Consider the following 26,290-nt stretch of genomic DNA (forward strand, 5'->3'; position numbering starts at 1 on the left):
TGGGATATAAAATAGATAAAAGAAATACATCCCAATTCTAAGGTAGTTCACATTCTAGAATAGTTTTTTTTTTTTTTTTTTCCCCAGTCATGCCATCTAGCAACCTTATAAATGTACTGGAAAATATTTTTTAAGGTTTATTTAAAGCTGTGCAAAGCCAGATATGGTGGTGCACGCTTTTAATCCCAGTGGCTTAGGAGGCTGAGGCAGGAGAATCACAAGTTCAAAGTCAGCCTCAGCAACTTAGCGAGGCCTTAAGTAACTCAGAGAGACCCTGTCTAAAAATAAAATATAAAAAAGGGCTGGGATGTGGCTCAGTGGTTGAGTGCCCCTGGATTTACTCCCCAGTACCAAAAAATTTTTAAAAAGTGTGTAGATAAAGATTTGAACTAAAATAGTAAGGTCTCTGACTTAAGTAATAAAAGTTTTTAGCGTTCACTTAGACATACCACAAATTCCCCATTTTCTGGTTAAATTTCTTAATTTAACCTATTTGAAGTCGGTACCTCTCTTTAGTGCTTCTAATTCTTTAAATTTTATTTTTCATAAATTGTACAGTATTAACTTTTGTTAGCAAATATTTTTTTTTTACAATTACTAGTATACATGTAAGGAAACAATAGTTTATTAAAAACTTCTTGAAAGTAATTTAAATACTGGGGTTTTTTTTTCTTCTAATATTAAGAGTCAAATTAGCATTGGTGAGATAGTATTTGGAGATTCGTCTTTACGTTTGTTCCTTCTGCTTATTTGGATACTTTGTGAATGGAAAAGCCTAAACTTGCCCCTTTGTTATGAAGAAGTATTTTATTTTATTTTTTTAAAGAGAGAGTGAGAGAGGAGAGAGAGAGAGAGAGAGAATTTTTAATATTTATTTTATTTAGTTCTCCGCGGACACAACATCTTTGTTGGTATGTGGTGCTGAGGATCGAACCGGGCCGCTCGCATGCCAGGCGAGCGCGCTACCGTTTGAGCCACATCCCCAGCCCCCATTTTATTTTTTTTAAAGAGAGAGAGAGAGAGAGAGAATTTTTTTAATATTTATTTTTTAGTTCTCGGCGGACACAACATCTTTGTTGGTATGTGGTGCTGAGGATCAAACCCGCGCCGCACGCATGCCAGGCGAGCGCGCTACCGCTTGAGCCACATCCCCAGCCCCTGAAGAAGTATTTTATAGTTCACTTGTCAGGTAGCTAAGCAGTACATTTTGATCCTTTACTTTTCTCAAATCTCAACTGGAAAAGATAAATACAAGTGGAATGCTCCTATACTTACATTTAGCTCCTACAAAATACAGTATTAAAGACTTTTTTTAAACCATATCTAATTATGTGAAGTATTTCTCTTTAAAAGGTTTTTTGTTTGTTGAGAAAGGGCCTCACTAAGTGCATTAGGACTTCAATAACTTATTGAGTCTGGCCTTGAATTTACTATTCTTCTGTCTCAGCCTGTAAATTGCTGGGACACAGCCATGTGCCACTGTACTGGACTTTTTTTTTTTTTTTTTTTTTTTAATACGTTCTTATGTTTCCCTGAATGACCTTGAACTCCTCCTTACAGAGATACACATGTCCTCCTACTAAACTGTACCTTCAGCTCTCTTAGATGCACTTTTTTTTTTTTTTTTCAGTATGGGCGAATCAAACCCAGGGCCTTGCACATGCCAGACAAGTACTATACTCTGAGCTACCTTCCCAGTGCTGTAGATGAGTTTTTTTTTTAAGAAAGCTAACTCCTTTACCTTCAAAATTAGATACTGTTCTCATAATAATATCTCTAGGTAAATCTTGTACTAAATCAGATTTTAAAGATTACTCAGAAAATATGTTTTGGTGTTTGATACCAATATATTTTATATATTATAATATACATTATAAATGTAAATATCCAAATAATAGGGGTCTTTTATTCCAGTAATCTCTGACCCCTCCCCCATGATCAGAGGGTTTTTTCCCTCACCATGTTAACACTGGATGTATATGGATAACCTTTCTGACACTGGGATTCTTGAGGTAATCTGGTAAAATCGCATTCAAAGAAGCATGGTCACCGAGTGTGGTGGTACACACCTATAATCCCAGTGATTTTGGAGACTGAGACAGGAGGATCGCAAGTTCAAAGCCAGCCAGCCTCAGCAACTTATCAAGGTTTTGTCTCTCATTATTATCAATTCTGAGAACTGTACTAAGAAACAAACCTATCAGATTTTTATGTTAAGTAGCTATAATTAAAATAATATGATTGCTCATATATAGGCACAACATATATATAAACTAGAGTTTCTGGGTGTCTGTTACTATGCCAGTACCATACTGATTTAATGTGTTTTTATAATGTTTTTAACTTCTGGTAGAGCAAATATCCTCAAACAACCTTTCTTTTTCAAAATATTCATGGTTCATATTCATTTGTTATTTCAAATAATATTTTGTCAAGTTGTCTCCTCTGCTCTTCCCAAAGTGTTGTGATTTTATACTCCACCTATTGAGTTGGCAATAATTACCATCTTTCTAACATTCATTCATCTCATAAATATGTGTTTTGTCATTTAGTTCTTTTTGGAGGGTGGGGAGGGGAATACCAGGGATTGAACTCAGGGGCACTTGACCACTGAGCCACATCCCCTGTCCTTTTTTTGTATTTGTCTGGCTTTGAACTCTCGATCCTCTTGCTTCATCCTTCTGAGCTGCTGGGATTACAGGTGTGCACCATCATGGTCCCATACCTGGCCATTCAGTTTCTTTTCGTCTTTAAAGTTTTGTAGGGGCAGGAGAGCATGCCCAAGGCAATCCCACCACCAAAAAAAAAAAAAAAAAAGTCTTAAGTATTACAGTTTTCTTCATAAAGACCCTGCACATTTCTGGAAATGGAAGCTCCTTGAGGGCAAGTGCTTTGTTTTGTTCCAGAATATAGACCAGAATCTGGCATATCATAACATTTATTGTATAGATGTCATTTTCACCTGTCAAATACAAGATCAAATAATTGGATAATATTGGTGAAGATGTGGAAAATTGATAGTCCTATATACTGCTAGTGAAAGGATATGTATTAATCTTTTTTTTCTGTGTTTTATAGTGTTTTGACATCTTAAAAAGCTTGCTAACAAAGTTGAAACTGTCCTTCCAGCATAAGCCCTTTCTTTTTTTTTTAATTTTTTAGTTATACATGGACACAATATCTTTATTCTGTTTATTATTATGTGGTGCTGAGGATGGAACCCAGGTCTCACATGTGCAAGGCGAGCGCTCTACCGCTGAACCACAACCCCAGCCCTATAAGGCCTTTCTTAAAGATGGTGAAGATACCACTGGTGCATTCTCTCATATACAGAGCAAGCAGTTCTTAGTTTGTTGTAGTTGTAGTTTCACCCACCTCCTCATCTAACACAAACAAGCTGATATGGGGGTGGTTCCAAGACCCCTAGGGACACCAATATCCTCAGATTTTCAAATCCCTTACATAAAAAGGCATAGTGTGTACACATAACCTACACATGTCCTCAGCATACTTTAGATTCCTTAAAATACCTAATGTAAGACCAAAAAAAAAACCCACAGTTTCAGTATTGTTCAACCCCAGGACTGCAAAAGCCCCAGCATACTATTTATGGATGCCTAAGAAAGAACTTGGATTGGAGAATTCAACAGAGAAGGTTTGGACATTTTTCTTTTTTTAACTTTCTCTCTCTCTCTCTCTCTCTCTCTCTCTCTCTCTCTCTCTCTCTCTCTCTCTCTCTCTCTCTCTCTCTCGGAGGAAAAGTTTATCACTGTTTCAGAGGTCTCAGTCCACAGATGGTCAACTCCACTCCTCAGAGTAAGCCAGGACATCGTGGAGGAAGGTTGTGGTGGAGGAAAGTGACTTGGGATATGACAGCAGAAGCAGAGAGAGCAATTTGGACATTTTAGTACTCAGAAATCCTTAGGGGCATGGGCTGGGGTAGTAGAAGAGCGTTTGCCTAGCATATGTGAAGCACTGGGTTCAATTCTCAGCACCACATACAAATAAATAAAGGCCCATCAACAATTAAAAGATATTTTTAAAATATTTTTTTAAAAATAAAGAAATTCTTAGGGCCAATAGTCCAGGACAAGGAGGTCTCCACTGTGCCTACAAGCAGGAAAATATATACAGGGTAGGTTGTGTGACTTTTGCACAAATTAATTTCTTCAGATGTTTTATAAATGCATTCTTTTTCTTTACGACCAAGATCACTCTGTTTTGATCCCTACCTAAAGATTCAGATACAAGGGAAGTAGCCAGTTTCCTTCTTATCCTCATTATCACTTTCTTTCAAGTCCTTATATCTCTAGCAGGAACTGCAAGTCTTCCTAGGCACTAACTGTTGTTTACCCCCAACAAACAAGGTCCCAATTTTTTCTGAAAAAAAAATTAAATATTTTTTTGATGTAGATGGACCCAATACCTTTATTTATTTATTTTTCTGTGGTGGTGAGAAGCGAACCCAGTGCCTCACACCTGCTAGGCCAGTGCTCTACCACCATGCTACAACCCCAGCCCTTACTGAATGGTTTAATCCACAGTTTATTAAATTCATGGATGTAGAACCCAAAGATACAGCAGGCCAACTTTTAATTCCCTTGCCCTAAATTATTCTGACACACAAATACCAGGTAACTAGAGACCACCCCATTGCCCAAAGCCTCAAAGAACTATTCAAATTAGCTAATCCTAAACTGTGTACACTGTCCTGCCTTGACTATCCCCTATAATTCCCAATGAAGGCTCAGACCTAGACTTTTCTGTCCATCCTATCTGCTGCCCGCTGAACAAAACCTGGCCTTTCCTCTGTGGCCCTACATGACATGTGGTAACCCCCTGTCTGGAACCTGAGTATAATGAACTTGTTCCTTCCAACCTCATTCTTGTTTCCTTATGTGGACTTTACCATACTATTATCTATGCTGCATTTACATTTTTAGAACATAATAAATTGATTCAACCTTTACAGAGAGCAGTTTTTCCACAAATCAAAATTTGAAAACACTCTGCACCATGTACAGCCGGAGGAATGAGAAGTTTGCTCCATTTTTGTACAATGTGTCAAAATGCATTCTACAGTCACATATAACTAATTAGAACAAATTTTAAAAATAATAAATTTTTAAAAAAGAAAAAATTTTTAAGACATATCTGTTGACCTAGAAAGTTTACTTCCAGAAATTTATTTATAGATACTTTTATGCCTATGAGAAACAATATATATAATAAACGTAGCATTATTTCTAAATCAGGACTTGGAAACAAACTACGATCTATAAATACAAATCTGGTTAAATTAATTATGCTATATGCATTCAGTGCAATATTTTACAGGTGTTAAAAGAAAGTAGACCTATGTGCACTTACATGAATTGACCTTCACCATAATTGTTAGGTCAAAAAAGCAAGATTCAGAGCAGGAAGAACAGTGCGTGTTTAAAGACTGAAGTTCTAATGCTAGTCATTGCCAATCCCTGTAAGACCTTGCTATCTGTCTGTGCCTCGATTTCTTTACTGTAAAACAGTACAAAGTGCCAACCTCCCAAGCTTGTTTGAGGAGTAAAAGAGTTAATGTGGTTTTGTTTTTGTTTTTGTTTTTTTCTTATTAATATAGTATTTATTTGTCTTCCCTCTGTCAAACCCTGAGCCAACCACTTTCCCCAGACTGCCTGAGGAGATATAGGAAAAAGGACACACAAGGCAGACAAGACATGGGAGAAAGAATGCGAGGTGGAAACTGCTCCTTCACATGGTGAAGAGGATAAGAAAGGCCACTATTAGGCAAAAGAGCCCCATGGTCTCTGAGAAGGCAAAGCCCAGAATGGCGTAGGAGAAGAGCTGTTGCTTCAGAGAAGGGTTCCTGGCATAACCAATGATAAGGCTTCCAATACAGTCCCAATCCCAGTCCCAGAGCCAGCCACCCCAACTGTGGCAGCCCCAGCCCCAATGAACTTGGCTGCTGTGTCAATGTCCCTTGAAATGGTGCTGGTTTGGAAGCTAAGGGAAGGGATAAGTGAGGTCAGGGGAAATGGGACTGCCAAGCTGCTGAAGCTCTCATATGTCAGTGTCTCTGGTCGGTTCAGAACTATTGCAAACAGTAGTTGGCTCAGCAGCTGAGAGGTGATCTACCACTGAGCCACAACCTCAACCCCTATCCCTAGCCCTTTTTAATTTTTTATTTTGAAACAGGTCCTCAACAAATTGTCCAGGCTGTACTGAAATTTGCAATTCTCCTGTCTCAGCTTCCAAAGTATCTGGGATTACAAGTGTGCACCAGGAAAAACCCTTTGACTTTTGATTCTCAGGCTAGAATAGTTCAAAATTAATTCACTGGAGAGGGAGAGTGGTGATAGTTTTACAATTTGAATTACCTAATGACACTCAATTGTATACTTAAAAATTGTTAAAATAGTTGATTTATGTTTTACCACAACATTTATTTTGCAAATTATGTTGTTATAAACATCACTGTCTTGCTAGGGCAGTAAGAGTTCATACCTCCTATATTTATTGAATGCCTGCTAATCTGGTTTAAACTGTCTTCACCTCAAGTCTGTTCTCTCAACTTTTGCTCATCCTTCACAAAAGTAGCAGAATAATATTACAAGGAAAAAAAATGTCCTTGCACAATTCCCTCCCACATAAATCTCAATATATCAAATATATTCTAATTACAACAAACAGAAAATATAAAGAAAAAGGAGCCAGGCATGGTGTACATACCAACAATCCCAAAGACTCCCAAAATTGGGGCAGGATGATCACAAGTTTGAGGAGCCTCAGCAATGAAGCAAAGCCTTAAGCAATTTAGACCCTATCTTAAAATAAAAACAAAAGAGCTGGGGATGCAGCTCAGTGGTAAAGTGCCTCTGGGCTCAATCTCTGGAACCAAAATAATAATAATAATAATAATAATAATAATAATAATTTTAAAATTAACTTACCATCCCCAGCCCCTGCCTGATAACCTCTTATCTATTTTCTGTCTATAAATTAATTTATCCTAGATATTGATATAATTATAATATTTAATACAAGCAGAATCAAACAAAATTTGTCTTTTTTATGCCTGGTTTATTTCACTTAGGATGATTATTGTAAGATATCATGCATGTATAAGTATTTCAAATTTCTTTTCATAGCTGAATAATTCCATTTTATGGATATACCATGTGCTGCTGTGGACAGTTACATGTGTTATTCAACTTTCTGTTATTGTAGCAAATACTTGCAATAATCAATTTATAATGAAGGAAGGTTTATTTTGGCTCATGCTTTCAGAAGTTTAAGTCCATGGTCATTTGGTTCCATTTCCTTTTGGGTCTTAGGTGAGGCATAACATCATGGTGGGGAGTGCATGGTAGAGCAAACTGCTCACCTCCTGGTGGCCAGGAAGCGAATAAGAAAGACAGGAAGGTTGGGGTTGGGGTTGTGGCTCAGCGGTAGAGCGTTCCACTATGGTGTGCGAGGCCCTGGGTTTGATCCTCAGCACCACATTAAATAAACAAATAAATAAATAAATATAAGAGAGACAGGAAGGGGCCAGGATCCCAGTATCCCCTTCAGTAGCACACCCCCAATGACCTAACTTCCTTCCACTAGGGCCACCTCTTAAAGATTCCATCCCAATTATGCCATGGAGACTAAGCCTTTAAAACATGGGCCTTTGGGAGAGATGTATTCAAATACTAGCAACATAGAAGAATGAGTTTTTTTCCCTGGTACTTGGGATTGAACCCAGTGTCACTTTACCAGTGAATCGTATCTCTAGGCCTTTATATTTTTTATGTTGAGACAGCTTTTCACTAAGTTATCCAGGCTGGCCTGAAACTTGCAATCCTCCTGTCTCAGCTTCCCAAGTAGCTGGGATTACAGGCATGTACCACCATATCTAGCAGCATACTGGTATTTTAATTCCTGTTTTCAAATCTGTTGGGTATTATTGGGTTAAATGTAATTCAGTGCCTAGAAGGTTGATGTTTCTAAAGGTGAACTAAGAAGGATCCCAAGAATGTGTTGGGGAGGGGAGCAAGGAGAAAGCAAGCTGATCAATTCCTTTATCTCCAATGTTCAAATGAAGAACAAAGCAGAAGGATGTTGATGGTAAAATATGTACTCATAAAATGTCTGAAGAAACCCATATGAGCAGTTGGACTAGGCAGCCCTCCATTTTATTCTGGTCTACTGCCACCAAGGAACTTGTGAGTAATAAAATGTCTAAAATCTCTCAGTGAGGTCCTTCAATTTCTTTCTTTGGGATTAGAAAATAGTACTTACGCTGGGGCCTTTGCAGCCCTGAAGTTGAACAGGAGTGGAATTTCTAGGCCAGTTTTTTTTTTTTTTAATTCCTCCTGGTACTGTGAATTAAACCCAGGGGTGCTTTACAAGTGATTCACATCCCAAGCACCCCCCTTTTTTGAGACAAAAATTGCTGAGGCTGTCCTCAAACTTGAGATTCTCCTGCCGCAGCTTCCGAAGTCACTGGTATTAAAGGTGTGTCCCACCATACCTGGTTAAGTTTGGAAGAATTGTTTTTTTATGGTGGCTGCATCATTTTATATTCCTATCAACAATGCACAACTTTATTCTACTACCCATAAGCATCCAGCATCATCTGCTGAAGTCTATTCATCTCAAAACCAACTAACTGGTCATCCATCTATGAGTTTACTTCTGTACATTCAAATCTATATCATTTGTCTATATGCTTTTCTTCTGCTAGTACCACACTGTTTTCATTCCTCTAGCTGTACATGTTTTTTAAATCAAGAAATTATGAGATTGTGTTTTTCATGAATTCTAGACAACAAGAATACATGCTGATAAGAGAACACCAATAAGCCATATTTACTAATTACAAATTAACTTATGATGGGGACAGCCAGGAATGATGGTTCATGTCTGTAGTCCCAGGTACTCGGGAGGCTGAAGCAGGAGGGTTGCAAATTTGAGGCTAGCAACTTAGGGAGGCCCTAAGCAACTTAGCATGATCCTGTGTCAAAATGAAAAATAGAAAGTGCTAGGGATGTAACTCAGGTATGGAGTGTCCCTGAGTTGGATCCCCAGTACTGAAATATTTATATATAAAATACACATATAGGGGCTGGGGCTGTAGCTCAGTGGTAGAGCGCTTGTCTCGCACATGTGAGGCACTGGGTTCAATCCTCAGCACCATATAAAAATAAGTAAATAAATATATTGTGTCCATAAAAAATTTTAAAATACACATATATATTATATTAATAATGACTTTTATATATTTGACTCTTGTAATATGTTTCAGTACTCAAACCCAACCCCATCAAGGTATAGTACTAATTGAATATCCAAACTTCTAAAGAACTAGACCTGGGATATGGTGACTCTCTAACAAGTAATCTTTGCAAGATCTGTGTGGCTAGACACCAGATCCTCTCATTCTTCAGGGTTTTTGTTTGTTTTTTGTTTTTGTTTTTGGTACTGGGAATTGAACACAGGGGCTTTACCACCAGACTACATCCCCAGCCCTTTTTATTTTTATTTTTTATTTTGAGATAGGATCTCACTAAGTTGCTTAGGTCTTGCTGTATTGCTGAGGCTGTCCTCAAACTTGTCATTTTCCTGTCTCAGCCTCCCAACTTGCTGGGATTACAGGTGTGCACTTCTCTACCCAGAATATCCTTTAATTTTAAACAATAGACAGATATCTCAAGAGTCTGATGATTGATGTGTTGTGCAGCATTATGTACAAGAATAAAAATGCATGAAGATTTCTAGAAAACCAAAATGAAGTTCTTACAAATACTCAGATCAGAAAAGCCTGGGGTTTTAATGCCAAGACCTATAATCTTTTTTTTTTTTTTTTTTAAAGAGAGAGTGAGAGAGGAGAGAGAGAGAGAATTTTTAATATTTATTTTTTAGTTCTCGGCAGACACAACATCTTTGTCTGTATGTGGTGCTGAGGATCGAACCCGGGCCGCACGCAAGCCAGGTGAGCACGCTACCGCTTGAGCCACATCCCCAGTCCCAAGACCTATAATCTTGACACTCCTCTACACTGCTCTTTCTTCTCTTTCATTTTCTCCTCTTGAGAGCACTTCCCAAAGTGTATTATTAAAGACAGCTGCATGTATTAAAGTGGATACTGCTTCTATATTATCAAATAACCCCAGGAGATAATAAAATTGCATTACACTTATTTTAAATGAGGTTATGGGGCTGTTTGCTAGTGAGTGATGAATCTGGGAGGTGCCTGACATGTATGACCAAAACCTACAGGAGAGAACACACAGCATCATACATGTAAAATCCCCTTATGGTGTCTGCCATTACAAAATAAATTTTATCTTTAAAAAAACATATTCTTGGGTGGCTGGGGTTGTAGCTCAGTGTTAGAGCACTTGCCTAGCATGTGTGAGACACTGGGTTCTATCTTTAGCACCACATTAAAAAAAAATAATCAATAAAGATATTGTGCCAGTCTACAACTAAAAAACAACTGAAAAAAAAACACATATTGTTGGACCTCTTTCTTTCCATGCCTATAATGCCTCTGCAAACATGGTGAACTTTCCTAAACCCACTGGACATTTTGTAAGAAGTATGGTAAACACAAATCCCATAAATGACGCAGTTCAAGAAGGGAAAGGATTGTCTGTATGCGCAGGGAAAGCCGCACTAATGACAAGAAACAGAGTGGGTATGGTGGGAAGACTAAGCCAATTTTCAGGAAAAAGTCTAAAACTACCAAGATTCTGCTGATGCCTGAGTGTGATGAGCCTAACTGCAGATCTAAGAGAAGGCTGGGTATTAAGAAATTCAAGTATTTTGAAATGGAAGGAGATGAGAGAAGGAGCAAGTGATCTAGTTCTAAGCTTCATTATTTGTTTTATTATGAAGGTAATAAAATGTTGAGGTTATCTTAAAAAAATTCATGGCTGACTGAATGACTTAGATAAACTCTATTTTATTGAAATGGTGATGAGTGTACTATAATGATCTAACCCAGTTTAAGAAAACCCTTTTGAGTTCCTGTGCCTAAAATATGAGTAAAGGGAGCAGGTGGGGGCAGGTGAGTACCTCACTTGAAACCTTTTTCAGAGTAAATTTCAATTTTGGTAGGGCTATTATCATTTGCTAATTTAATATGAAATATTATAAGTAACAGGCAACAAAGAGAAAAAGAAGAAATTTAAGGCTTTAACAGAGCACTTTTAAATTTGTTTTGTAGCAATTAATTTTCAAAACGCTCTTAACAACTTGGACGGAAATCAAATTCATGGGGGTTTGTTGGCAAGGTGAAGAAACTTGCAGGTAATATGAGAGTTGGGAGTGGAGGTGTATCACACTGTTTTTCTTTTGCCTCCTCGCTTTCGATGGTTTGACCAGATTTAAGTTTCCCTTTTAATTTTCCATCATCTTCATAAAAGGTAAAATATATAGTGTGATAAATATGATTCATAATAACAGCATTAGTCCATAATTAAAAACATTATGCATTGTTTGGTTGTCTGGTAGAATATGCACATCAGAAATAAGCGGTAGATCTGGAGACCAGTGGGTTGCTATAACAACCAGACAAAACAGTTTAATAATAGCTCTCCCTCAAAGCTAGAAAATTGACATAGAGATGAGGGCTGGGTATGTAGGTGTTTATCATATAAATACGAATAAGCACCAAATACATTTATGTATTTCTTCATTGGCTAACTATTCATTGAGGGCCAGTGCAGGGCTTTGGACTATGTTAGGAATTTTCAAGAAGATTCACATGGCCCCTGCAATAATACAATGTATGTTCTAGTGGAGAAGACAAATAATAAAGAGCAAACAAATCAATAAACTGAATACTTCCTGCTGGCAAGAAGGGCATGAACGAAAAGAAAGAAATGGGACCATGACACTGAACAAGCAATAGATAAAAAATACAGAGATTAATCTAGTCACAGTATATATCAAAAAAATTTGGTATTTTCTGAAATATGTGGAAGCAAACAAGTTGATATCATAGAAATAAAGAGTAGAATAGTTGTTTCCTTGAAAGTGTATGGGAATGGGGGAATACAGAGAGAATGGTTGATGATTACAGGGTACAGTGGGATAGAAGGAATGTGTATCTCAATTCAAAGAAAAGATCAGTGTTTGTGGTGGTGGATATGCCGACTGCCCAGAATTAATAATTGTATACATTATTGAAATGTCACGCTATTCCCTATAAATAAGTACAATTATTCTGTGTCATTTAAAAATTCTTTAAAAATATTGTGTTTAAGTTTACAGGAGATTTAGTAGAAATGGACAATAGAGCCTTTTTTAAAAAAATATCCATTTATTATATTGTCCTCGAATAGAGGGCGTATCAGATATTAAACTGATAAGAACAGGTACTACAAGTACTTGATCTTAGCCAAAAGGCTGAGAAGTAATGACAATGGAGTTTTTTATTTTTGGTACCAGGGATTGAACGAACTCAGGGGCACTCGTCCACTGAAGCCACTTCTCCAGGTCTATTTTTGTATTTTATTTAGAGACAAGGTCAGGTCTCACTGCGTTGCTTAGCACCTCGCTATTGCTGAGACAATGAAGTTTTAATATAGGACAACAAACAGCTACTAACTCAGGTATTATTTATTCCTTGCTTGTTCCCAGTGGTTAGGGATCTATTATGAAGTAGGTTGTTTGTATTTTAAATGAGCATGGTTATTTATAATAAAAATTATAATGGCAAAAATTATAGCATATACTGGACAGGAGCAATTTTTCTAAATGGTCTGTGGCAGTTATTCTGAAGTTTTCACAACACACAAAATAATGACACTATAGGTATATATTGACTAAACCACAATTAAGTACAAGAACTGGGCAAGGAGGTTGACACAGAGGTGTAGGCCTGTAATCCCAGCTACTCAGGAGGACAAGGCAGGAAGACCAGAAATTCCAGGCCAATTTAGTGAAACCCTATCTCAAAAAAAGAAAAGAAGACTTGGGCAGGAAACTAGTTTTTGTTGTTTTGTTTTAAGCTGTTCTATCTAATTATAAAATTTTATACAAGGTATAAAATGGGGAAAACATGTAATCATTATGAAACAGAGACATGAAAGCTAGACAAAGAAAAAAATAATAAAAAATTCTAGTTGAAATTTCTTTACTCAGTGGGAGCTTACATAAATATTAATTAGGGGCTGGAGCTGTGGCTCAGTGATAGAGCTTGCCTGACATGTGTGAGGTCCTGAGTTCAATTCTCAGCACTGTATATAAATAAATAAATAAACGATCCAGTGAAAACTAAAGAATATTTTTTAAAAATGTTAATTCCTTGACTCTTTAGGCAAACTTAATTTAGTTCACACATAACTGTTTTATTCTCTAATGCATTGTTTTCGGGATATAGTTCCAATTTATTTTACTTTTTTATTGTTTGTGTTTCCTGTCTGCTTTTTCTTTCCACATTTATTTAAATTGGCACACTGTAGTTGGTAGACATTACCTTTAAAGAGATTGATATGTTTATGGTTTCTGCTTGCTCTTTTGGACCCCAAGTGATGAGACACAGTTGTATCCACAAGTCTAGGAATATATATATATATATATATATATATATATTTATTTATTTGAGAGAGAGAGAGAGAGAGAGAGAGAGAGAGAATTTTTTAATATTTATTTTTCAGTTTTCGGTGGACACAACATCTTTATTTTGTTTTTATGTGGTGCTGAGAATTGAACCCAGTGCCCCGCGTATGCCAGGTGAGCGCATTACCGCTTGAGCTACATCCCCAGCCCCTATTTATTTATTTTTAATAATAATCAAGTTGAGAACACTGGGATTGGCATCCACAACACCTTCTACCACCACCCCAAAGATATGCTCTCTCTCTCCTGTTCTCCTTAGTCCGAACAGGAATGTCCCTTATTCAGTGGATGGTGGGTGAAGACACACTTCTTTATGGGAAAATTTTGTCATTCCCACCACTGATTTGGACCACATTGCCCTTCCATTCTTTACCAAGAGCACCAGCGGTGACTTCTATGGCCATGCACTTCTCCTAAAAAGTAGGAAGTCTGCATTCATTGTCCACTTTAATGAATTTTTGGCAGCCAGTGGCTAGGAAGGAGACATTCAGCTTCATCTTGAGGCAATTAATGGCCTATGAGATGCCGTGAAAAGAGCTTCACTTTTCTTGATATAGGCCCATTTCCTTTGCTTTGTTTCACTGGTTGAAGGTTGTCATTCAAAGTTCAACACTGGTTTCTTCATCTGCTATTGAAGCAGTCTCTGAATCAGGGGATCCTGTGATTTTTTTTTTTTTTTTTTGCCACAAAGTAAATCCTACTAAAACAGAGTGATTATGAAAACCTGTTTATTAATGATAAATAACAAAGGGTTATGTATATATTCATTTCATTCTTTACCTATCATTTATTATTATTATTGGTGCTAAGGATTGAACATGGGGTCTTGAACATTATTAATATTATTAATAGCAACAAAGGATTACTAATAATTACTAATAAATGTGTTTAATGTATTGAACACAATTGATAAATTGGAGGAATTCCCTGTTTGTAGAGCCTCTTTATATGAGATAAAATAAGCCAAAAAAAAAAAAACCCAAAAAACAAAAAAGGAGGCAGGGAATCATATTCTTTCTTACATTCTTTAAATTACTCACTTTGTGGCTAGGCATGGGGTGCAAGGCACTAGCTGGGCATGGTGGCACACACCTGTAATCCCAGTGGCTCAGGAAGCTGAGACAGGAGGATCTTGAGTTCAAAGACAGCCTCAGCAATGGCGAGGTACTAAGCAACTCAGTGAGACCCTACCTCTAATAAAATACAAAACAGGGCTGGGGATGTGGTTCAATGGTTGAGTGCCTCTGAGTTCAATCCCCAGTTCAAAAAAAGAAGAAGAAGAAAAAAAAAAAACACTAAGCAACTCAGTATGACCCTGTGTCTAAATAAAAAATACAAATTGGACTGGGGAATGTGGATCAATGATTGTGTTTCTCTGACTTCAATCTCTAGTACCCTACCCCCCTAAAAATAAAATTAAATTAAATTAATTCGGTCAATTTGTGACTTTTTTGATTCTTGGTATGACTGTTAATTATATTGTATGTTAAACATTTTGTCTTTGATATTGAGAGACACTAATATTTATTTATCATCTAGTTCCTGCTAAACATTTTGTATTAGTGCTGTCATACACTGAATTATTTCACATAATGAAACTAAGATGTCTGTTTGCTATTTTTTTTTTTTTTTGAGACAGGGTCTTACTATGTTTCCCAGCCTGGCTGTGAATTCTTGATCCTTCTACCTCTTTTCCCAAGTAGCTGGAATTATAGGTGGGTTCCACTGAGCCTAACCTGACACTGATATCTGAAGATAAATTTTGTTGACATTTGCATAGAAATTACTGCATTTCTACACAAAGAACAATTTTTCTTTACACTTTTCTACCAAGAATATGTTTTAGGATTTCCTTTTTATTTTATTGTTTATAGTTGTAGATGGACAGAATGCCTTTATTTTATTTTTATGTGGTGCTAAGGATCCAACCCAGTGCTTCACACATGCTAGGCAAGCACTCTGCCACTGAGCTACAGCCACAGCCCTTAGGATTTCCTTTTCAAATTGAGTTGAACATGGTAATTAATAATTCAATTATTATATATTCCAATCATGGGAAATATAGGCAGAAACTATTAATGAGTTGTTTGACTTTGTCATCTCACATGTCACTTTTTCGCTAGTTCTTTTTTTTTTTTTAATGAAAAATCAACACCTGAAACTTCAGAGCTTTGGGGAAACATTAGACAAAAATCTAGGAAGTAATATATAATATATACAGCAGAGATTATGTTTAATATTTTCCTGAATTTATACCAAGAGGCAGAGAGTTGATCCATCCCCAAATGTATGAAATTCATCATAATGTATGTCTTTCCCTGTGCCCTTGGCACAAATTGCATTAAAATGAACAATAAATTGACCTTCACATCACTGATACAAGGTTAACGGTATGCTGATGATAGGCTGAAGACACTGTAGTACATGGAGATCAGAGATGCATCCAAACCCCAAACCTATGTACACATAAAATTTGTAAGTTGAGATATATATGATGATCTTCAAAAAATTAAATTATAAAGAAAATAAGTACAAATCAGAGCAGATATGGAATCTTCAAAAGACAAAATGGGTCTCATGCCACAACTCACTAAAAATCTAATTGAAGAAATGATGTAGCTGCAGAAATAATACAAAGGGAAAAAAAGGTAAGAGAAAGAACTGGACGCAGTGGTGCATACTTCTAATCTCAGCGGTTTGCGGGGCTGAGGCAGGAGGATCAAGAGTTCAAAGCCAGCTTCAGCAACAGTGAGGTGCTAAGCAACTCAGTGAGACTCTGTCTCTAAATAAAATACAAAATAGGACTGGGGATGTGACTCAGTGGTTGAGTGCCCCTGAATTCAATCCCTAGTAACCACCTTCCCCCCCCAAAAAAAAATGAGAAAGAAAGATTGTGGCAAGCAGAGTTTCAGCACAGAAGCCTAGAAATGACTTGACCATGCCATCAAGGGAATTTAGATTTAGCTTTGTCCAGAGAAATTGTCCATTTGGTTCATTGACAACAAATACATCAGCCTTTTAAACCTCTTTGATAACACTAAAATCAGCCACTTGCTCTATAAATTCTGTGTCCATGTCCATCAAACAACCTTCTGACAATAATTCATCTCTTATAAAGTGTGGATCCATGTGCTGGTCAGAGATCACCGTATTTATCTAGTCTATTTGAAAGTTATATTTTCTAATGTAAGTTAAAATATTAGTATATCTTTGAGTCTTATTGGTTAATCTGATTCCAAACATAACCACATCAAGATATAGTAATAACTGAATATATTTAAACCTCAAAAGCAGAGAAATAAATCTGGAACATGATAATTCTACCAAGCAATTAATGTAAGATCTGTGTAGCAGGACAACTGATCCTCTCCTGGAAAACCTTCCATTTCATTGAACTATCTTCAACTTTTAACAGTAAGCAGCTATCTAGGTGTAGTAGCTGTGGTAGAAGTTTGATATACAACCAGTGGTGTAACTAGCATTCAGCATGTCTATTTTTTTTAAATAAAATGTTTTATTAGTAAATTATACGCAGAATATGCTTTACATTACAAGGAGATGGGGAAGAAGGAAGAAGACTCATCACCTTCCAATCAATGCTATTCACTTTCTCTGTTGGAGATGACCATCTTTCTCTGAATTAAATGTAGAAATCAGTTTGGATTTCCCAAGTTGGAAAAAGAGAATTTGCAGCTAAACTCAAAGTTTAGCTGCACTGTTACTAATTGGCTTGTTTCCACAAAATGCTTTTGAACCCTGTTAACTCAGAATCTTAAGAAATTTCCTGGTATAATTTTATTTTATTTTATTTTATTTTTTAAAGAGAGAGTGAGAGAGGGGAGAGAGAGAGAGAGAATTTTTAATATTTATTTTTTTAGTTCTCGGCGGACACAACATCTTTGTTAGTATGTGGTGCTGAGGATCGAACCCGGGCCGCACGCATGCCAGGCATGGCGCGCTACCGCTTGAGCCACATCCCCAGCCCTGGTATAATTTTATAATGAAAAACAAAAACAAACTATCAAGAACAAAGAATTTATACATTTCATCCCACCAAAACTGTAAAATGGAGTCTCCATAACTCTGCATAATCTGAAATGTTGCAATCTCTTTCTTCTAAAGTTATTTTGATTAGTCTAACAGTAAAAAGCCATGCAACTTCTGGAACAAGACAGGGATGCCCTCTATCACCACTTCTATTCAATATAGTTCTCGAAACACTGGCCAGAGCAATTAGACAGACGAAAGAAATTAAAGGCATAAAAACAGGAAAAGAAGAACTTAAATTATCACTATTTGCAGATGACATGATTCTACACCTAGAAGACCCAAAAGGGTCTACAAAGAAACTACTAGAACTAATAAATGAATTCAGCAAAGTGGCAGGATATAAAATCAACACGCATAAATCAAAGGCATTTCTGTATATCAGCGACAAAACTTCTGAAATGGAAATGAGGAAAAACACTCCATTCACAATATCCTCCAAAAAAATAAAATACTTGGGAATCAACCTAACAAAAGAGGTGAAAGATTTATACAATGAAAACTACAGAACCCTAAAGAGAGAAGTAGAAGAAGATCTTAGAAGATGGAAAAATATACCCTGTTCATGGATAGGCAGAACTCACATCATCAAAATGGCGATATTACCAAAAGTTCTCTATAGGTTTAATGCAATGCCAATCAAAATCCCAACGGCATTTCTTGTAGAAATAGATAAAGCAATCATGAAATTCATATGGAAAAATAAAAGACACAGAATAGCAAAAGCAATTCTAAGCAGGAAGTGTGAATCAGGCAGTATAGCAATACCAGATTTCAAACTATATTACAGAGCAATAGTGACAAAAACAGCATGGTACTGGTACCAAAACAGGCGGGTGGACCAATGGTACAGAATAGAGGACACAGAGACTAATCCACAAAGTTACAACTATCTTATATTTGATAAAGGGGCTAAAAGCATGCAATGGAGGAAGGATAGCATCTTCAACAAATGGTGTTGGGAAAACTGGAAATCCATATGCAACAAAATGAAACTGAATCCCTTTCTCTCGCCATGCACAAAAGTTAACTCAAAATGGATCAAGGAGCTTGATATCAAATCAGAAACTCTTCGTCTGATAGAAGAAAAAGTTGGCTCCGATCTACATATTGTGGGGTCGGGCTCCAAATTCCTTAATAGGACACCCATAGCATAAGAGTTAATAACAAGAATCAACAAATGGGACTTACTTAAACTAAAGAGTTTTTTCTCAGCAAGAGAAACAATAAGAGAGGTAAATAGGGAGCCTACATCCTGGGAACAAATTTTTACTCCTCACACTTCAGATAGAGCCCTAATATCCAGAGGGTACAAAGAACTCAAAAAATTAGACAATAAGATAACAAATAACCCAATCAACAAATGGGCCAAGGACCTGAACAGACACTTCTCAGAGGAGGATATACAATCAATCAACAAGTACATGAAAAAATGCTCACCATCTCTAGCAGTCAGAGAAATGCAAATCAAAACCACCCTAAGATACCATCTCACTCCAGTAAGATTGGCAGCCACTATGAAGTCAAACAACAAGTGCTGGCGAGGATGTGGAGAAAAGGGTACACTTGTGCATTGCTGGTGGGACTGCAAATTGGTGTGGCCAATTTGGAAAGCAGTTTGGAGATTCCTGGGAAAGCTGGGAATGGAACCACCATTTGACCCTGCTATTGCCCTTCTTGGACTATTCCCTGAAGACCTTAAAAGAGCATGCTACAGGGATACTGCCACATCGATGTTCATAGCAGCACAATTCACAATAGCTAGACTGTGGAACCAACCCAGATGCCCTTCAATAGATGAATGGATAAAAAAAAGTGGCATTTATACACTATGGAATATTACGCAGCACTAAAAAATGACAAAATCATGGAATTTGCAGGGAAATGGATGGCACTAGAGCAGATTATGCTTAGTGAAGCTAGCCAATCCCTAAAAAACAAATACCAAATGTCTTCTTTGATATAATGAGAGTAACTATGAACAGAGTAGGGAGGAAGAGCAGGAAAAAAAGATTAACATTAAACAGAGACATGAGATGGGAGGGAAAGGGAGAGATAAGGGAAATTGCATGGAAATGAAGGAAGACCCTCATTGCTATACAAAATTACATATAAGAGGTTGTGAGGGGAATGGGAAAATAAACAAGGAGAGAAATGAATTACAGTAGATGGGGTAGAGAGAGAAAATGGGAGGGGAGGGGAGGGGGGATAGTAGGGGATAGGAAAGGTAGCAGAATACAACAGTTACTAATAGGGCATTATATAAAAATGTGGATGTGTAACCGATGTGATTCTGCAATCTGCATTTGGGGTAAAAATTGGGAGTTCATAACCCACTTCAATCTAATGTATGAAATATGCCAAGAGCTTTGTAATGTTGTGAACAACCAATAAAAAAAAAGCCATGCAACTGCCAAAAATATCCTTAAGTGCCTGGTGCAGTGGCACATGCCTATAATCCCAGCAGCTTGGGAGACTGAAGCAGAAGAATCTGAGTTCAAAGCCAGCCTCAGCAAAATTGAGGTGCAAAGCAACCCTGTTTCTAAATAAAACACAAAATAGGGCTGGGGATGTGACTCAGTGGTCAAGTGCTCCTGAGTTCTATCCCTGCTACACGCCCACACACCCCCCATGCCATTAATCTAAAGTGATTGTAGAAAATGCATCATTGATAACTATCAAAATGAATAAGATTACTTACTTGTAAAAAGGACAAACTTACTAAATGGTTTTAGAATGTACCAATTGTAGTACCAATATTCTATAAAATGAACTGAATAACTACTTGGATGTCAAATAGATTTCAGTAAATGGATATAAAGAATGCTACAAAAAAGATGTGTACATTATGATGATTGGCCAACCTAGAGAATCCAACCTTTTGCACTTATTCAGTCCCCAAATTATTCAGATTATGATTTTTGCATGTGAAGATTTAGGCGTTTCTCCTTCATTGTTTTCTTTCTCCTCTTCTTCACAATCTCCATCGGTTTGCTATTCCAGTTCTCTTGTGACCATTTCAAAACCTTTCCCATTTCCATTACTGTGTTGAAATCAGTCATCTTCCCTCCTGTCACTGTGTCTGAATGTGTTTTCCACCTGAGCTCCTTCTTCTTCTTCTTCTTCTTTTTTTTTTTTTTGTACCGTGAATTGAACTCAGGGACACTCGACCACTGAGCCACATCCCGAGCCCTATTTTGTATTTATTTAGAGACAGGGTCTCACTGAGTTGCTTAAAGCCTTGCTTTTGCTGAGGCTGGCTTTGAACTCTTGATCTTCCTGCCTCAGCCTCCCGAGCCACTGAGATTACAGGTGTGAGCCAAAGAGCCCGGCTCCACTTGAGCCTTCTGTTCCCTGATTTGCTTGTCCTACTTTTCCCTTCTCATCTTCCTTTTTCTCGCTATCTGACTTACTGTCGGATTTCTGCTGCTTTTTGTTTCAGATTTCTCTTCTTTCTTTTAAGTCTGCTTTTGGTCCTTTGTATTCGTGTGTGTACTGAAGCCTGAAGGGGTCAGTGAAGGCCACATCAACAGTCAGATTTGGCAAGAACCAAAAGTGATGCTTTCCTCCAGTTATGAGCCAGATGATGAGACAGAGAATGCAGGGAGCAACGGCAAGAAGAATGCTGGCTACAAAACAGCCTGTGCCCACAGTGGGGTGATAGGCACCGGCTCTCATTTCTGCTGGCCAAAGAGGGAAGGCTGATTACTGCAATCACAAGAATTAATCCCATCACAAATGTTTTAATTCGAACTGGGTCACAGATCCACACATGAACCTCATTTCTGTTCAGAAAACCTTGATCAGCAGGTGGCTCAAATTTGAATTTTTTCTTGGTTTCCTTCTTTGGGGGAGTTCCTGGAGTTTCCTCCTTTTGGGGTTCTTCCTTTTCACCATCTCTATTTTTCTCTTTTTTCCTTTTTTGTCTTTTCTTCCTTTACATTTTCTTTCCTATTCTTTTAATTGATCCATCCCCAAGTGTGTGAAATTCATCATAATGGATGTCTTTCCCTGTGCCCTTGGCACAGATTGCATAAAAATGCACAATAAATTGACCTTCACATCACTGATACAAGTGAAGGTTAATTTTCAGCTTTTCCATTTTTTTTTATTCCTGTATCTTACTTCATTTTCACCCAGCATGTCTATTTAGAAGGATAAAAAGATGGAGTTTTCTAGAAGACTAAAATGAAGTTCTTACAAACACATAAATCAAAATAGCTCCAGATCTAATATCAAGAGCTACAGTCTCGACAATGCCCTTCCTTTTCTTTTTTTCTCTCTTCTTGACAGCATCCCCATTGTATATTTTTGGAATTGGCACAATGTATTAGAGTGGATTCTGTTTTTATATATACTAAAATACTCAGGAGGTGAAATAACTTCAATGTAACTTATTTTATATAAGGTTATAGAATGGTTTACTGATGGGTCTTACAACTCTTGGTATGAGGAAAACATTCTGACCTACAGAAGAGGAGGTAGTAAAGTAATTATTATGCCATATACCTTCAAACTGCAGTTGTGCCTGACTTTAGAAATTGTGACCAAAGCCTTCAGAAGATAAAAATGCATCATTATTTACAGTACAATTGCTTTATGCTCTCTATCATTAGAAAATAGACTGCAGGGCTGATTAGCTCAGTGATAGAGTGCTTGCCTATCACAAGCATGGCCTTGGGTTGATCCCCAGCACTGCAAAAAATAAAATAATAAAATAAACAAAACAGGGTAGACTCTGCCTTTTTAAAAGTAAATTCGTGGCTGGTTGAATGACACAGATAAACCTTGTTTTATTGAACTTATAATGAGTTTTCCACAGTGACTAATTCAGTTTAATAAAAAGTATTCTTGGTTCCGGTCCTAGAATGTGGTGTTGGGAGGTAGGGAAGCATATGTTGGACCCTTTCAGAGCAAATTTCAAAATTTTTAAAGAGTATTATGATTTGCCAATTTAATACATTTGAGCAATAGGTAACAGGAGAAAAGAGGAAATATTTTGGCAGTAACAGAGCTCTTCAAATTTCTTTGTTTTGCAGCAATTACCTTTCAAATCTTCCCAAACAACTTGGACAACAAACCCTGTAGAATTCAGAGGTGCTTATGGAAAGGTTGGAGAACTTGGAAGAAATGTGAAAGAATTAGGAGTGGAAATGTATGTCACATGCTTTGTTTTTTCTTAGCATTCTCTGGTTTGGACAGATTATTGCCTTTCTATTTCTCTGCCATAAAAGATAAAGAGCAAACCTCTCAATGCCCTTATCTAGTGTGAGAAATGTGATTGATAATAGCATCATTATCTCATAATTGAAAATATTGTTTGGTATTCAGGGAAAGTGAGAGTATTATTCTGGGAAAATGGGTGAATTAATTAGTAGCTCTGAAGGCTAGTAGGTTGCTATAACAACCAAAAAAGGAAAAGAAAGGTATAATAATTGCTCTCCCTCAAAGCTGGAGAATTCACTAAATAGAAGCTATAAATACAGGTGTTTGTCATATAAATTCAAACACATTTATTTCTTCTTTCATGACTCTATGCCTGTAGCTAAGGTGAAAAAGATAGATATGGTCCTTCCTATCATGTTGTACACACTGTAACAGAGGAGAAAGATATTATAGAGTAAAAAAAAATAATAGCAATAATTTAAGTATGTGAGAAAGGCTCTATAGGAAATAAAGCAATGCACCCTGTTATTAGACAAGCAGAGAGGGGCTGCTCCAGAGTAAGAAATGGAAAAATAGACCATAAATCTGGGGTATAAGGGTATATAAGCTTTGGTAAAGTGAAGGAATAAACAATGGAGTTTATAATTGTTATTAAAAAAAAGTAATTTGGGGTTGGGGCTGTAGCTCAGTGGTAAAGCGGTTGCTTTGCATGCGTGAGGCACTGGGTTCGATACTCAGCACCACATAAAAATATTCTTATAGATAGATAGATAGAGAGAGAGAGAGAGAGAGAGAGAGAGAGAGAGAGAGAGAGAGGTGGGGAATGTGCTTTCCCTACCTCTCTTGCTCATGTCTATCTAGCTACCTACTGTGACACCACTTCTTTTGCTGTACTATTGTGTTTTTCCATTGTTGTTGGGTTTTTGTCTTTGATAAATGCACTTTGAAATAGGCCAAATAAAGAAAAGTCCTGTTATTGGCAATTTTCAGGAAGCAATCAGGTAAACTAGGGGTTTACTGGGGATGGGGCTTTTAAGGGGCTACAAATCCATTTTGCTTTTTCCACTGGTTGCTAAGCTGCTGGTTGCCCCAGGTATTTCCCCAGAGGTGAAGGTGTTGAGTTTCAGGGCTTCCACAGAGCTGAGAACTCCTGGGTAGGAGATTCATATGTTTTTTTTTTTTTTTGAGTAAACACTTTAGAGTGTTGCAAATCTTTAATCTCCAGAGTTTTAATAAGGTTGACAGTTTGCGCTTAGTGTTCTCGATGCTTTTATGAGGACATTTTTAGGCAGTTACTATTTCACCATTTGGAATGTCTCACGACATACATGACAATTTGAATAAATCTCAAGAGGATTATACTGAGTGAAAATAACGATTTTAATAGGTTACATACTTTAGGATTCCATTTGTGTGTGTGGTGCTGGGGAATGAACCTATGACAATGGTTCACTTTATGCTTTGAATGTAACCCTTGCTGCGCTGCCACTGCAACTTATTTTTTAAATAGACATGTTTCTTTATCTTCCTCTCTCCCTGCTCCTCCCTAACGTCTCCTCCTACCTAATCTCAGGGGAAACAGGATTACCTTTCTTCCCGTCCTAGGCAGTTATCAAAGTAATCCAGACTTTGGGGATGGTACCAGATCTCAGAAATGACTATCTCCTAAATTAACAAGTGAATTATAACTCCAGGCAGAGAACACGTGGAAGGTAGGCTTTGAGTCACCTCTTTAAAAGCCCCCTTTCCTGCTGATGGGCAGAATCACAGCCTCTGGAACAGGAATCCCCTGTGTTTCTCTTTTGCTAGCAAAGCAATAAACCTTCTTTTTCCTTTTTCTCAAAACCGTGTCCTCATTACTGGATTGGCATTGGGGACAAGGACAGAGCTTTTGGCATTCTGGCTAATGAGCCAGGCTCCAAAAGAGGAGCAGATAAGGAGATTACATTTACACAGTACACAAATGACTCAAGCACCCAAAATGCTGGCATTTTAGGATGTAGTCTAACTTGATTTGGCACTCCTTCCTGAAACAGGAAATTTCATATGTAAGAGGCAACTTTGGGCATTAATTTAAAATAGAATTGCAGAATCAGAAAGAAAACACTTAATAAATTCTCTAGCTTTACTTGTTCTCAATTGACTTAAACATTACTGATTTTGGAGGTCACACAGCTGGGCAGGACATTATTAATGCCCCACAGGCTTTGCTGTAGATCACACCTCTGCTGTGAGGGTTATGATGGTAATGTGCAGAGGCTACTCTCTGGGGGAACGGAAGGCCCCTTTTGCTGAAAACTCTCTTTACTTGGGTCTATATATATTTGGTGAGTGACCAGAATGGGATGAAAAGGTTTATAATCTCTGCCTTCATATTGTGTCTGTCTCCTTTGTTGTCTTAGCCTTTGGGTTCTACTCAGCACTGTATGTAGACATGCAGATCATTTGAGATTATGTTTTGTCCAAAACTATAACATGGAGTTTACATGACCTCGTCTTGCCTAGTCTCCCAGCCCACCTGACCCAAGGCTATAGACACCTTTCAGCCATCATGACCAGAGAAACCAGACCCTGAAAAGGAATGACAAGGGAGGGGTGGCACTAGAATTTCTGGAAGATCCCCACCTAATCCTGGAAAAGAAAGGAACACTCCACCCTTCTATTAGCCTTTCCCTCTCCCTCATTATTCCTATTCAGTATCTGTAACCCCTCCACTCCCTGGAGTTGAAAAACTGATTTGAAAGCCAAGCTTTTCTCTTCATTCTTTGGCCACTGAATAAAGCCTTTTATTCTCCCCAACACTGTCTCTCAGGTATTGGTTCTGTCATGGGATGAGCCTCCCAATCTGGGTTCTATAACTTTTCAGCAAGTATAAGTATGAATAAACTGAGCAAGACAGAGCTACTCAGCAGAGAAGAGCATGCACTAGAAAGTGCGTTGATTTAACAGACAGGAAACAGCTCAAATTCAGTTTTACTAATACTAATAATGATCAATGTGATTCTTGGTAAATTATTTAAAGTTCTCAGAATTTAAATCTAAAAAGGGGGCACTAATGTTTTATGATTTTTTTCTTGTTTATTTGCATTTTATGATTCTAACTGACAAAAATGTCAAGATTATCAAACTTACCTATGATCAAGAATAATACACAGAAGTTGAGTACAGTGATATGTGCCTCTAACCCCATAACTAGGGAGGCTAAAGGTGCAGTGATATGTGCCTCTAATCCCATTACTAGGGAGGCTAAGGCAAGAGAATCATAAGCTCAACAACTTAGCAAGATCCTGACTCAAAATCAAAACTTTATTATAAAGGGCCGGGAATTAGTTCAACGGTAATGTAATCGAAAGCTTGGTCTATGTCCTTGACAACAATCCAATAATGAAGACAAGGTCTTGAGAAAAAGGAAAATGTTTTATTGCTTGGCTAGCAAAGTAGAGACATAGGAGACTTCTGTCCCAAA

General features: G+C 37.4%; 4 pseudogenes; 1 reads left to right on the forward strand and 3 right to left on the reverse strand.

The window, feature by feature from the left end:
• Positions 1–5,711: 5,711 nt before the first annotated feature.
• Positions 5,712–7,892, reverse strand: LOC120888587 (ATP synthase F(0) complex subunit C2, mitochondrial pseudogene; annotated as a pseudogene).
• Positions 7,893–10,542: 2,650 nt separating this feature from the next.
• On the forward strand, positions 10,543–10,844 carry LOC101973185 (large ribosomal subunit protein eL42-like; annotated as a pseudogene).
• A 1,440-nt stretch (positions 10,845–12,284) lies between these two features.
• On the reverse strand, positions 12,285–12,408 carry LOC120888791 (U2 spliceosomal RNA; annotated as a pseudogene).
• An 8,007-nt stretch (positions 12,409–20,415) lies between these two features.
• On the reverse strand, positions 20,416–21,801 carry LOC120888588 (translocation protein SEC62 pseudogene; annotated as a pseudogene).
• Positions 21,802–26,290: the final 4,489 nt, after the last annotated feature.

This window comes from Ictidomys tridecemlineatus, chromosome 6 (assembly GCF_052094955.1).
Source record: "Ictidomys tridecemlineatus isolate mIctTri1 chromosome 6, mIctTri1.hap1, whole genome shotgun sequence".
Taxonomy (NCBI): Eukaryota; Metazoa; Chordata; class Mammalia; order Rodentia; family Sciuridae; genus Ictidomys; species Ictidomys tridecemlineatus.